Here is a 13,590-nt window from a genome sequence, read left to right as displayed (position 1 = left end):
AGGTGATAATTTTTTTTTTTTTTTTTTTTTTTTTTTTTTTTTTTTTTTTTTTTTTTTGGTTTTGTGTTTTTTTTTTTTTTTTTTTTTTTTTTTTTTTTTTTTTTTTTTTTTTTTGAGATGGAGTTTCACTCTTGTTGCCCAGATTTGAGTGCAATGACTCTATTTCGGCTCACTGCAACCTCCGCCTCAAAGGTTCAATTGAATTGCCTGCCTCAGACTCCTGAGTAGCTGGGATTATAGGCACCTTCCACCATGCCCAGTTAATTTTTTTATTTTTAGTAGAGACGAGGTTTCACCATGTTGGCCAGGCTGGTCTCAACTCCTGACCTCAGGTGATTCACTCACCGTGGCCTCTCAAAGTGTTGGGACTACAGGTGTGAGCCACCACGCCTGGCCCAGGTGATACTTTTACAGATTTGTTACATGGGTAAATTGTGTGTCACTGAGCCTTGATGTGTGAAGGATCCCATCACCAAGGTAGTGAGCATAGTATCTGATAGGTAGTTTTCCAACCCACACTGTCCTCATATCCTCCCCGTTCAAGCAGTCCCGGGTGTCTTGTATCCATCTTTGTGGTGTCCATGTATATTTAATGGCTTCTCTATTAGTTCACTTAGGGTAATAGCCTCCAGCTACATCCATGTTGCTGCAGAGAACATGATTTTATTCATTTCTCTGACTGTATAGTATTCCATGGTGAATATGTACCACATTATTTTGAGTCCACAGTTGATGGGTATATTGGTTGATATCCCTTTGGTATTTTGATTAGTGCTGTGATGAACATATGATTGCATATGTCTGTTTGGTAGAACAATTTATTTTCCTTTGGGTATATACACAATATTGGGATTGCTGGGTTGAATGGTAGTTCTGTTTTAAGTTCTTTGAGAAATCTTCAAACTGTTTTCCACAGCAGTTAAACTAATTTACATCCCTATCCGCAGTGTATAAAGCATTCCTTCTTTTCTGTAACCTTGTCAACATCTGTTGTTTTATGACTGTTTAATAATAGCCATTCTCTGGCCATATGCAGAAATCAGAAACTGGACCTCTTCCTTGCATTTTGTACAAAAATTAACTCAAGACGGATTAAACACTTAAATGTAAGACCCAAAACCATAAAAACCCTAGAAGAAAATGTAGGCAATACCATTCAGGACATAGGCATGGGCAAAGACTTCGTGACTAAAACACCAAAAACAATGGCAACAAAAACCAAAATAAACAAATGGGATCTAATTAAACTAAAGAGTTTCTGCACAGCAAAAGAAACTATCATCAGAATGAGCTGGCAACCTACAGAATGGGAGAAAATTTTTGCAAGCTAAGGTCTAACAGCCAGAATCTACAAGGAACTTAAACAAATTTACAAGAAAAAAAAAAAAAAAATCAAAAAGTGGGCGAAGGATACGAACTGAACGGATACCTCTCAAAAGAAGAAATTTATGCAGCCAACGAACATATGAACAAAAGCTCATCATCACTGGTCATTAGAGAAATGCAAAAATCAAAACCACAATTAAATAACATCTCACTCCAGTTAGAATGGCAATTGTTAAAAAGTCAGGAAACAACAAATTCTGGCGAGGCTATGGGGAAATAGGAAGGCTTTTACACTCTTGGTGGGAGTGTAAATTAGTCCAACCATTGTGGATGACAGTGTGGCGATTCCTCAGGGATCTAGAAACAGAAATACCATTTGATCCAGCAATCCTATTAATGGGTATATACACAAAAGATTATAAATCATTCTACTATAAAGTCATATGCACATGTATGTTTATTGCAACATTATTTACAATAGCAAAGACTTGGAATCAATCCAAATGCCCATCAAGGATAGACTGGATACAGAAAATGTGGCACATATATACCATGGAATACTAAGCAGACCTAAAAAAGAATGAATTCATGTACTTTGCAGGAACATGGAAATGCTGGAAGCCATCATCCTTAGTAAACTAACAGAGGAACAGAAAACCATATGCCACATATTCTCACTTATAAGTAGGAGTTGAACAATTAGAACACATGGACACAGGGGTCTGTTTGGGAGGTGGGGGGACAGAGGAGGGAGATAATTAAGACAAGTATCTAATGCATGTAGGGCTTAAAACCTACATGACAGATTGATAGGTGCAGCAAAACACCATGGGATATGTATACCTATGTAATGAACCTGCACATTCTGAACACATATCCCAGAACTTAAAGTAAAAAAAATAATAATAGCCTTTCTGATTAGTGTGAGATGGTATATCATTGTTTTGATTTGCATTTCTCTAACTCTTAATAATTAGTGATGTTGAGCACTCTTTTTTGTTTGTTTGTTTTTTGTTTTGAGACAGGGTCTCTCCCTTTCATCCAAGCTGGAGTGCTTTGGTGTGATCATGGCTGACCACAGCCTCCATCTCCTGGACTCAAGCAGTCCTCCCACTTTAGCCTCCTAAGTAGCTGATACTAGAGGACTGCACCACCACACCTGGCTAATTTTAAAATTATCTTTATAGAGATGAGGTTTCCCTATGTTTCCATGCTGATCTCAAACTCCTGAGCTCAAAGGATACCCCTGCCTCAGCTTCCCCAATTGCTGGGTATATAGGTAGAAGCCACCGTGCCTGCCATATGTTTTCTTTTGAGAAGTGCGGTCCATGTTCAAGATTTTGGCTATTAGCCCATTCTGTAGCTTGTGTGTTTACTTTGTTGGTTTTTGTTTTGTTTTGTTTTTGTTTTCTGTGCGGAAGCTCTTTAATTTAATTAGGTCCCACCTGTCAATTTTTGTTTTTGTTGCAAATGATTTTAAGGACTTAGTCACAAATTATTTGCCAAAACCAATGCCTAATATGTCCTTGATTCTTAGTAGTCTTACTGTTGTATTTCTAGGTGTTGCTTTCTTGGTATTTATTTTGCTTGAGGGTTGCAAAACTTTTTGGATATGTAATCTGAGGTCTTGAATCAATGTTTTGAATCTTTTCAGTCTTTCTTTTTTTACTCTATATTATCCCTGTTTTCATTCCATTGCCCTCCTAGCACCTCAACTGCAATTATGTTAGACCTTTTCAAGAAGTCCCATCTATCTTTAAGTTGTTTATATGCTTGTCATTTTTTTTTCCATTTATTTAAGTGTGGATATACTCTATAAATACATTCTATTTGTTTGTTTTCCAGTTTCCTAATTGTGTTCTGCTGTGGCTAATGTTTCATTAAACACATATAATAATTATTAACATCAAATATTATATTTTTAAATTTTAGAATGTCACCTTTTTACAGACCTTAACAATCTCATAAGATTCTCCACCTTTTAATCAATTTAACCATTTTGTTCTTTATTTGTTTATAAAAATATTTGGCCTTATTCTTTTATGTCACATGTAATAATGGTTTTATTGAATACAACATTATATATTAAAATATAGATGCTCTAGTTAATGATATTTTCTTCCACAGTGTAGGAAAATGCAATGGTAGCTAATTACCTTAAATCAATAAAATTCTATGTTCAATAGAGGTTAGAATATTTCTCTGGTAAGACTTAGTCTACTTTTTGTTTACTCATGACAATCCTTTCTTTTTTTCTTTCCTTCTTTTTTTTTTTTTTTTTTTTTTTTTTTTTTTTTAATGGAGCGCCTGAGGGTTTCACTGCAATTCTTTGTTCTGGGGAAAAGTAAGGAGGAAAGGTAAGGTAACTATATCTACACTTTAGAAAATTATGCTCTACTTTTAGAAGAGCTTACTCGGGTGTATATATTTTTATTTTCCCCGTAATAAAAGTAACATTGGTGTAGTTGATTACATCAACTAAATCAGAAACTTGTATTTATAAAAGTTTGGGTGGCAGTTCTCGAAAGATTCTCATTCATATGTAAAAATAGGTCAGTTCTTTTGAGTTAAATTTGGCAATATAACACAAAATTACTTAGACAATATGACTTGACACAGAAATGCAACTTTTAAAAACTTACCCTGAAGATATATTTCAAACACAAAGTAATATATATGCAGATGACTATTCTTTGCTTATAGATGAACATTTTTTAAAGTTAAAAATATTAGAAACTACCTAAATTTTCAATATAATATTTTTATTATTTTATGATACATACACAAAATGTAGTACTATTAAGGTGTAAGACAATGAAGAAAGTCTATGAATCAATATGGACTAACTTCAGGTGATATTATTCAGTAAAAATATATAAGGACAAAAATGCATATAAAGAATGATGCTTTTTATGTAGGTAAGAAGGAACATAGAAAAAAGGAAAATTGTATGCAAGTAGATAAAGGTATGGGAGGCATATGTCAGAGACACTATATATTTGTAAAACTCTATATTTTTCATAACTATATGTTTTCATGTAATTTTGGCTTTTGGAAGTTGTTAATAATGTATAAATATTCCAATAATCAATAATAATGAGAAGATAAAATAAAACTGAAAACAGTTATCAAACTTAAAGAAATTAATGAATTTCAAATAACTAACAGGGCCACTTTGAAAAAACAAACACAAAAAAAGCAAGACAATCCAACAACACAGAATTTGACTGTATGCCCTCATTTCTGTGTAGGAAAAATTTGGTGAGGGAGTAATGAAAACATATCCTGAATTATTTTCAGTGAGCCTGTATTTGATAGTGGTATGGTTGAATCCATTTAAAATAAATTTATTTGTATTGTAGATTGAGAAAATGAGCAAATGTAATGAGATGTGGGGGGCCACAGTCCTCACTACAGAATATGTGATACACAATGTAGAAGGGGGAAAGATAAGAATAAGTCTCTGAGGAGATGTGTTGGAATTGAGTTTGATACCAGTTTGATACCATCTATATGTATTTTTGTGCATACATATGCATATGTATAAACAAACAAATTTCCTATTTCTGTCCACAAAGTGAACTTAGGAAGAAAGACAATCCAGTACCAATGGGCATAACTGGAACTCAAATCTTAGTTTCTCATAATATAATTTGTCACTCTCCCCTAAAAAAGCCAAAGCTGTTTCTTGAAATGGCTGATTCTAGGCTGGGACAGCAAAGACAAAAGATCATCCTGGGACACCTTGTCATATCAGAAAGTGAGGAAGTACTCTAAAGGCTGATGGAGATCGTCGCAGTGCATAGGATGCAGCCTGAAGGAGCTCTAAATAGCCAAAAGTAAGATGATTCGAATATCAAAATAATGAAAGACTCTAAGGGAGCACAGAACAATGAAAAACTAGAAACCCTTGAGTCCATGTTGGATATTAAACAAACAAATAAATGAGGAGAAGGGAGAACTCGTGCTTACAGTAGATTTGTAAAGACCAATTTATAAAATTTTTATGTAAAGACCAAGTTCTGGACATGGAGAATCAACGTTGCTGTAAAAATTGGTTCGGGTAAAAATCAAAGGCTTATAAATACATAAAGAAATTTCATGAGAAGTAGGTTTAATGAGATTTCTCTACATATGTGTTATTTGCCAGAGGAAAAAAAAAATGCACCTATACAGACAACACTTTGACTGAGTGATTAAAATTAATATTATCAATAAAGGGCAGATGAACATAGTGTCTCTCCAGATGTGATACCCTGAGGATGACATAAGAGATCATATTTGTAATATCCTTGCCAGGAATTAGCAACTTGTCTGTAAGCAAGAGAAAATACAAGAAAACATTTAAATGCAGGAGGTTCTATGAAAAAAAAAAAAAAAATAAGGTGCTGTGGAAATTGTACTTTTTAAAAAAAAATGGTCATAATATAAAAGACATGGCAAAACTGTGGACATATTTCAAATTGAAGGAGACTAAAAGATGCAATAACTGAGTTTAGTAATTGATCTTCGATTGGACGAAGTAAACTGATGTAGAAAAAGACACTATAAGGAAGGTATTGTATAAATTGGAATATGGATGATAAATTACACAGAAATATAATATGAATATTAAAATCACCAAAGTTGATAAATGTGTATGGTTATTCTAGAGATATTCTTATTCTTAGGTATGCACTTTGAAATATTTGAGGAATAAAAGGATATTATATATGCAGCTTAATCTCAAATGGTCCAGAAAACTATTGCAGATACATATTGAATAAACAGATATAAATATTCATAAAAATTGTGTAAAGTGTTTTGATGGTTAATATTATATGTCAACCTGCTTAGGGTATAGTGACTGTGTGGTGAAAGACTAGTAGCACAGATGTTGCTCTGAAAGTCTTTTGTTACTGTGATTAACATTTCAATCAGTAGAAATTAAACTAAAGCAGATTATCCTCCATAAAGTGGGTTTTACTAAATTAATTAAAAGCCTTAAGGGCAAAGATCAAGATTTCTTGAAGTTAAAAACATTCTGAGTCAAGATTGCAACATAGGAACTACGCCTGCTGGCCTTCCCTATGGATTTCAGACTTGCTACAATTCATTAGAATAAGTACCACTTTCTCTCTCTCTTTCCCTCTTTCTTTCACTCTTACTCTCCCTCTCTCACTTGTGACTCTATCTCCGTTGGCATATATGTACATGCACATTGATTCTGGTTCTCTAAAGAACCCTAATACAATAGTATATGCATTTACTATATGCTATTATTATCCTTGAAACTTTATTTTTGAAGATATTTCTGTATAAATATTTTTAAATAATATAACTGTTGCATTTTAAACAATCACATTTACATATTAGCTTGTTCAAATCTATTTATATGTTTATATATGTATATATGCATACATGTTTGCATGTATATTTATTCACATATTATATACATGCATGCAGTATATATATATTTTGTCACACTGAAATATTTTCTCAGCGTTTTAAATTTAATTTTTAGTTTTTAACTTTTATTTTAATTTCAGAGGTATATGTGCAGGTTTGTTATATAGATAAACTTGTGTCATGAGAGTTTGTTGCACAGATTATTTATCATCCAGGTATTAAGTCTAATATTTATTAGTTGTTTTTCCTGGTCCTCTTTCTCCTCCCACCCTCCACCCTCTGATAGGTCTCAGTGTGTATTGTTCCCTTGTATGTGTCCGTGTGTTCTCATAATTTAGTTCCCACTTATAAGTGAGAACATGAGGTATTTCGTTTTTTGTTCCTGCATTAGTTTGCTGTGTTCTTAGCATTTTAATAGTCGCATGGAAGAAAATGCAAATGAGTTCTGAAACGCAAAAACAGTATTTGTAGGCCAACCGGATCAGGAAAGTGATCAAAGAGAATATTTTGTTAAATATTTAAAAATCTATAAATAAGACGAAAATTATTGAAAGCCTTGAATTAACAGATTCCTATAGTACATTAGTGAGAAACGAGTTTTCAGTAAGATCTTTTTATCTATCTATCTGTCTATATTTTGCAATCTATCTTTATTACTTTCTATATGTAGTAAAGGGTAGTCTATAAACAAACAAGCTAGTGTGAACTCTAACATAAAAATTTATACTTTTAGAAAGCAAAGTTTTTCATTTAAAATTTAAAGGTAAATTCTACAGTCTACCAATGAAATACGTGTAGCATATTTTAACACTCTTAGACTTTCACACACAACTATTTATAACAAATTTGCCTGCCTAACATAATGGTTCTATTTTTTCTTCTCTAGGAATCTAGTTCATTCCCAAGTTACGATGTCTCAGAAGCATATAATGCTGTCCAATTCTCTTGAAAACAAAAATGTAAGTACTTACAGCTCTTTGCAATTTATTGTACCAGTACTCATCTTCCTATTTTTCCAGCTTGTATTTTTTTCAAACAACACACACTTAGTCAAAGACTCCATCAGTTCATCCACTATCAGATCCGATACACCATTTTTGTATGTAAAGTTGTATTCATTCATTTTCCACCCAATTATGTAAATAATAAATAAAAGCTTCATAAACAAGGTTCATAACACCTTATTTAAACTTCCTAAATAAGGTAAAAACATAATGCTGCATAAATGATACAGAGTATGGCTTGACCTAGTGTGGTGGCTCACGACTGTAATCCCAGCACTTTGGTAGGCCAAGGCGGCGGATCACAAGGTCAGGAGATCGAGACCATCCTGGCTAACACGGTGAAAGCTCATCTCTACCGAAAATACAAAAAATTAGCCGAGTGTGGTGGTGGGCGCCTGTAGTCCCAGCTACTCAGGAGGCTGAGGCAGGAGGCGGAGCTTGCAGTGAGCCGAGATCACGCAGCTGGACTCCAGCCTGGGCCACAGAGCGAGACTCCATCTCAAAAAAAAAGAGTATGGCTTGTGTTCAACTACTGATAAGCCTATACATGAAAACAACCATAATAACAGGCCAAATAATACAAATGCTGTAACTGATGTCCAAGGGAGGTGGGAACACAGAAAAGAAAAACAATTTCAAGTTGAGTGATAAAGAAATTCTAAATAAATGAATTATATTAAATTAAACAAGTGAAATATAAATATGTATCTGGATGGAAAGATGAATTTCTTAGTTCATAAATGTATTTCCTCTGATTATTTACACCATCTCCTAATTAACTCCCCCTGTTAACTTGGGGCAACCCCTGTACAATTAGTGAACTGTTTTATAAATTAACAGTTTTAATGTGGCCTTTTGAGTTTTATATATATCACACACACACAAACACATATGGATGTTATATATTGATATATACATATATCCATATTTAAATAATAATTTCAAACCATATAATTATGTATGTGTGTGTGTGTGTGTGTGTATATCACATATTTTTTTAAAAAACAAGACTGTGTTTATTATCAGATTCCTTGGTACATCACACAATATTCAATAGCATTCAATTCAAGCTTTTAGTGAATGGCAGTACTGTGATCAGTATTTGCCAGTATTAATTCAGGCAATGTATAGAATTCATGAAGATGAATAATTGATATCTGATATTTACTGAGGAAAAGTTCCTAGGAAACTTTTATAAAAGAAGAATATGTCAATGTTCTTAAAGTTGAATATCACTCACAGTAAAGACATGTGAAGGATGAGACATGACAACATAGACATATCCAGCATGTGTCATTTTCTGTGCATTATCTAATGTTTGCCTCAGAGAAGAGATCCATGATAATTAATTCCTATTTTTATTCTATATGAAGATTGTGAAATAAAATAAGTTTACTTTTATACCTGGGTTTAGAATATCTTGCTCAAATGTTTCTATCAATGTATAAACTGAAAACCTGAGAAATAAAGGCATATGACTAAAGACTTTCAATGGTAGAGCAAGCATGTGATTTTTGGTTGGCGTGCTTTTTATCCCCATTGCATTCCTAGAAATACCTTTAACTCAAGAACAATTTTATAAAAAGGGGATTCTCCTATATCAATAATGAAACAAAAGTTTTCTAAGGTAGACTTTTCCCGGTGTTTTCATCTATATAAGGTGGTATGCTTGTTTTCTGATTACTCCCAGGATCCCAATGCCTTGTCTATCTGTGGGGACAAATCAAAGAAGAAAAATAGAAGGTCATCTTTGGGTCACTGCTATTCAGTTTGCTGTGCCAAGCTGAAAACCAAGGCCATTAAATATGAAAATCCACTCATTGTCTCAGGTCTGATTGTATCCTGTCTTTCAGATCAGACTCACCATAGTCATAGCAACCCTAATAGGCGGATGTGCATTGGACCACATCATTTGCAGGGTGTCTTTAACTGAGAAAAGTTTTGTTGAAAATATGTGTGATTAATGCCTTCAACTATTATCTCTAATTGAACAGACATGAAAGGGGGCTACTTTGTCAGCTCAGATAAGCCTATTGCATGGCCATTAATGGCATATTCAGCCCCTGCTGAATTAATCTATTATTGCCTCTTGTCTTTGGTAACCATAACATGTTGTTGGAAGGCTGTGCAAAATCTGAGTAACTGAACCACAGCTCCAGTAATCCTTTAGATCTGGGTGTAAGAGAAGACTGAAAAGCTGTTTAGTGACTAATTGAGTGTGTTGTGCTGTTTCATTAGTATTAAGCAGTGGATCTTTAATTTTAATCTGTTTATATCAGAGTGATGTATCACCTTAACATCACCAGTTACTCAGCAAGATTCACATAGTTCCTCTATCCATAATATAACTAAAATAAAAGATCAATAGAAAGACTTAAATCTTGTGTATGTGTGTGTGTTTGTGTGTGTGTGAGTTTGTGTGTGTGTGTGTGTGTGAGAGAGAGAGAGAGAGAACCAGAGAAATAGAGAGAGACATAGCATTCAAAGCATAAACAACCAAAACTTTATCAGAAATATGAAGCTCACATTAGGTCAACATTTATATAAATCATGTAGAATATGGCTTATGGGCAATACAGATACTGAAGAGGAAATCTTGATCTATTGTCCTGCATTAATTCAGGAAGAGTGAACACTCTGGCAAGACTGAACATGGAAGAATTTGGGTTGTGACTAGGTGGGTAGAGAGATTTTTACGGAGACTGAAAATGTAACTGTGTCTAAAATATACTATTTTGTATAAGTAAGAGCAAACTCTACTTTGCCAATCAATCAGTAATTTGAAGAAGGTATTACATAACAAATGGCATTTATGATAATTTAACCTGTGTTGAGCAATAAGAAATGTAGAAAAATTAATTATAGCAAGTTAAAAATTGCAAAATAAATAAAATGATTTTAAATAAATTTTAATGCAATATTTTTATGTCAAATATGATCTTTTATGATTTATTACCCTGTAATTAGCTACCCATTTATAAAATAATATAATGAAATCTGAACATCACACATTACACCTATGTGAAAATACATTCACAATGACAAAAGGACATCATATATATATATATATATATATATATTATACATATGTATGTTATACATGTGTATGTATATAACTGAATTATTAAGATATGAGATGAGAATAAATACCATTTTAAAAATAACCTTGGAATGAAAGATGTAGCATGAATTTCAAAATTCTGAAGTAAAGTATTTCTAGATTTAACTGTATAAATGTTTAAGTTTCTATGGAGTAAAAATGTTATGTAAACAAAGTTAACAAGAAATGAAAGGCTAAATGAAATTCTGATTATACAGAATTTCATGATAATACAAAGAATCCTCTAACATTAAACAAAAATAGCACTCAATTGAAATAATAAAATTATAAAAAATCAGCTATCCATAAAAATCAAATATCTATATAACTTTGCTACAAGACACAAACATCTTGTATAATGCTTGATTAGAAAATAAGCAAATAAATGAAAAATGAAATAAGACTATTTCAACCCTAACATACTGGCACTTTTTTCAGTTTTATTATATTTATTATCAAATAAGGTATGAGATTAAGAGCATTTTTATATACTCCATGTGCCAATTAAATTGACACGGGCATTGTTTGAGCATCTGTGACAGATTTAAGATGAGTATTTTCACTAATGTATAAATTTGACATAAGAAACCTATTTCATAGAAACACAACTATAGACATACATATGTATCTATCATTTTTAACTTACATTCAAATATGTTCATAGAAATATTGATCCTAATTATGACCAGTTGTAAAGATCTAAAGCTCTACCAATAAAGAACAAATTAAATCATAGAAGAATATATTCTTTAGAAAACTAGGCATCCATGTAAAAATAAGATGCACTAAAAAACACTCTCTAAGCCATACTATAAAGTAAAAAGAAAGAAAAGAAATATAATGATTCATAGATGAATATGTATATTGCAATTCAATTTCTGTAAATTAGAAAAATAGAATCTTTATATATATGCATATATATATACATAGAATCTGAAAAATTGTCAAACAAATTAAGAATAGCTTCACGTGTGTATATATTTTAAAATTCATTATATCCCAGGTGCATTCAATACTACTTAGGAAGAATAATAAAATGTAAATGATATCTACACATACAAAAAAATCTTAAAATGACCAAAAACGTTGTCAAAACCATGCATCCAGTTAGATATAATTACTATCATCATCTGAGAAAATACTGTTTTTAGCACTATATAAAGACTGTTGATATTTGTTATCTCATTTAATTCCTGTAGGACCTCGATTTTTCTCACATGCATAGATATTACATAACCTGTTCAAGTCATACAATTAATAAATGACAGATCTCAAACTCGATTCTAGGTTTCACTGATTACAAATACAGTGCCTTTTGAAATACAACAGCACTATCACATCTTGCTTACAGAGGGAAGTTGCTTGTAAATGCTTATAAATTGATCACTTTAAAATATTTTATCTATGCCACAAAAAAATATTGTGGAATTATTACAATCTCTTAAAATAAAATCATCAATTTAACAAACAAAATGAATGATATGTACAGTTGCATTACTTATGTAATGGAAAGAAGACTACTATTATACATTTGTAAGCATTGTGTTCAAAGGACAATTGTACAGAAAATTTTGCTGCATGCTCTTTTTCACCCTGGATACTTTTTCTTCCAACTCCATCCAATTATTTGTCCACATTGTAGGAAGCAGTATCCTTCAGAAATGAAAATTTGATCATATTATTCTTGGCATAAAACTTTTCAATATCTTTCATGTGTCTTTAAATTAAATCTAAACCCTTTAACACAGATTGCCACAGGATGGCATAGCATTTTAGGACAACACCCAAACTCTAAAATAAGCCTGTATTCAAACCCTGAGTCGGCATTATCATTCATTTTTAAACTTGGAAAAATATCTTATTTCCTTTTGCCTCAATTATCTTATGTTTAAAATAGGTCTGATACAATGCCTAATAGATAATAAAAAATAAATCTAAAAATATATAAAATACAAGGAACTTAAAATGTGTACACATAATTTAGTGCTGATGTTTATTTTTACAAGACACTCTAGTCAGACTGATGTACATATTTCTTTGCCCAACATACTGTACATCTTTGTCTCTGAATCTTTGTACATGTCATTCTGCTGGTTGAAACGCACTTATCCTCCTTGCCTGTCTGACGGCTGTTATCCCTGTGGTCTCAGCTTAGATACTGCTTGTATCCGGAAAACTAACTTGAAGAACCAAGCCAGTGCCATATATACCTATTCAAATATTTCAGAGTTTCCTTTATTTCTCCAGTTATAGTCCTGATCTCACTGTAATAATAGAATTAATTATTTTTATCTTCCACTAGAATTTAATATCATAAAGCACTCACTTTGGAGTTAAACAAATTAGCTCTGGTTCTTTCTTATGCTTTAAACTCAGTCACAAAACCTTTCTGATGCACAGTTTACCTAAACTATAAAATAAAGTCCATTATACCTTATTTTCAGAAGTCAATAATGTAATGTAGATGCCTTATCTTAGCATAGATTATCAACAAGAGCAAGTCTGCAGTAAATTATATTTCTAAGTGCCATTCCTCTGTTTAAACTGGTGCCAGATACAGAAGAGCCATTCCAAAAATTTGGGTGAATAGTGCAATAATCATCCTCAGTAGTGTAAAAATGTTACTATTCCTATATAAACAAAAGTAACAGCCCTCCATTCATGTCAACATAACCAAGACATATTTTGTAAAATGCTTTAATACCTATGCCTTTTACAAAGTTAGGAAAAGCCTATAAGATAATAAAAAACAGCAATTATGACTACTTAGTT

The sequence above is a fragment of the Piliocolobus tephrosceles genome, chromosome 3 (assembly GCF_002776525.5).
Source record: "Piliocolobus tephrosceles isolate RC106 chromosome 3, ASM277652v3, whole genome shotgun sequence".
Taxonomy (NCBI): Eukaryota; Metazoa; Chordata; class Mammalia; order Primates; family Cercopithecidae; genus Piliocolobus; species Piliocolobus tephrosceles.
Note: the sequence above shows the minus strand (reverse complement) of the source record.